Below are 2,312 nucleotides of genomic sequence, written 5' to 3' on the forward strand. Positions count from 1 at the left end.
TGCGGCCATGCGTAGGGTAGTCTCTCAAACAACCACCTTCTTTTCTCTTGATTGAGACGCCCAGCGGCGGTCAGGCTTGTGTTCGCCTGATGCTGCTGTCCGGATACGGGTGAGAACCCTGGCGCGGCGCTCGTTTCCAGTCCATTGGTTTGAGCTCACAGACTGCCTCCTCCTCATTCGAGTCGCCGCGGCCTCCATCCCCGTCTTGTCTGAATCTATGTTTCATCAGCAACAGCTTGAAGATGATCCACTTAATCATCAATAGCTTCCAGCATGCAAGCTCATCCTTGCTGATGCGTGGATGGTAAGCTCAATTGCTATCTCAAACCTCATTTCGAGGTGTGAAGTTTTGTGGCAATTGCAAGGTAAAAAAAAAAATCTTTTCCCCGGAAGAAACACGCCTGCATAATGTCATTAATCGAAATGAAGGCTGTACAAGCGCTTTTATCTCAAGCTTGCCTGGCATACTAGCTGAGATACATCAGAGAGTGGGTTGAATTATGTGTGAGCAATGTAAAAATACTGGTAATGATATTGTGGTTATCAGTGTACTAGTTGCGAAGCTAGTTGTGAAATGTCTATGTGAAAAGGAATCATGGTAACTGATAGATAATTGAATGGGTCAATTGGCTTGTTGTTTGATCTGATATTCAACTGAACTGTTACTCTTTATGGTATCCTAATTTCTTTCCTTTTCCTCTTCTTTCCATCATAAAATCAGTGACAAGACTTTGGTCCTAGGGTGTGACTTTCAATTTTTTTAATTCCTGAATGGCCAGATCATCTGTTGAGTTATGTGATAATGTAAGTAGGTTGAATAACTGATAATCGTTAGTTGACTTATTTATGCTCTTATGAGGTAGGAGCTTTGTGCTGGCTGATGTAGTCAAGGCACTGGAATACCTTAGGCTTACTGAACCATCTGAACCTCTGCAGACATATTGGTCCAGTGAAGTGCTGCTTCCAAGCCACAAAAATGAATGGCAGGTGATTGCTGTTTTGCATCTTACTATCTTTCATGTTTGCTAGTCCACCGTGCTCATGAAAATAGATTCATATATAATAGCCTAAAATCCTAAATCATGGAAAATCCATGGTTTCTTTTATCAATTTTTAGGTGTATTTTGGACAAAATGCGGTCTGCTGGAAAATCTTTATCATGTCAGCAAACGGCGAAGGAAGGATCATCAAGGTTGGCTATCCAGTTTATGTTATGCAGTCATTCACTTCATCTGAATCTGATGAAGTGCCAACCTGAGGGACCGAATTAGGGCTATTTAACAGCCACTTCGCGTACTCACTGCTAAATGTGCACACTACCACAAACTGTATATCCATGACGGATCGTAGTGACATACAAGTGTATCTGTTCGCAATCGGATCCTGACTGACAAAAGTTCAGACATGCTGGTTGCCCAAAAAAATTCAGATACTCTGTTGAATCCATTCAGAAGATTTAAACCTTTTAAGAAGTCAGCAAAATACACGAGATCCAGATGCATCAGTTTAAAAGGGGCAACGCAGTGTCAGAGCTTGCGGCGCGAAGGTTCATCAATCATCATCGCCTCGCCGCCGGCGCCGTGGTCTGCTCCTCCACATCCAATTCTCCCTCGTCTCCACCCTTCGTCATCAGTTGTGTGCGGTGGGTTTCGCGAAGGAGCGACAGCCGGGGGCGCTAGCCGGGAGGTGGAGGCCCGTGGATTCTAGCACACAACTGCCGCTCCTACCCAATTCCCCATCGGATATCTCCCACCGTGCCGCTCCTAGTCCATTTCTCCTTTTCTCTTGAGATGATGCTCAGCTGCTGTAGGGCTGCCATATCCGGCAGTGATGTTGCCCAGCGATGGGCGAGGCTCGCCGGCGCGGCGACGGCGAGCGTTGCCAGTGCATTGGTTCGATCTCACAGGCTTCCTTGTCCTTCTCATTCTGTTCGCCGGCTCGCCGCGGCCTCCGTCCCCATCTTACACGGCGTGGACCTCCTTGTCGGCGTCACCTGTATATTTGTAACAGAAGCAACTCGTGTGAGTTCAACTCAAACAATCTTTGCTTCCAACATGATCCATTTGGTCAGCAACAGCTTGAAGATGATCCATTAGTCAGCAATAGGTTCCAGCATGCAAGATCATCCGTCGGTATATTGACGGCCCAGCCTGGATGATAAGCTCAATTGTTTGCTCAAACCTCATTGCGTTTTCCAGCAGTTTCTTTCAAAAATTCAGTATTTGACGACCATCTATGTATATTCGGGTTACTCCTGTACATAAATCTCTTCTGGTTATGTCCAGAAGAAACATAAAAGATAGCAATGTGAC

General features: G+C 45.7%; 1 long non-coding RNA gene across 1 annotated transcript; it reads left to right on the plus strand.

The window, feature by feature from the left end:
- Positions 1-1,463, plus strand: LOC120696174. Its single transcript, XR_005684030.1, has 3 exons — positions 1-304; positions 937-987; positions 1,118-1,463. It is a non-coding gene; the product is annotated as an uncharacterized LOC120696174 (long non-coding RNA).
- Positions 1,464-2,312: the final 849 nt, after the last annotated feature.

The sequence above is a fragment of the Panicum virgatum genome, chromosome 2K (assembly GCF_016808335.1).
Source record: "Panicum virgatum strain AP13 chromosome 2K, P.virgatum_v5, whole genome shotgun sequence".
In the NCBI taxonomy this organism is placed as follows: Eukaryota; Viridiplantae; Streptophyta; class Magnoliopsida; order Poales; family Poaceae; genus Panicum; species Panicum virgatum.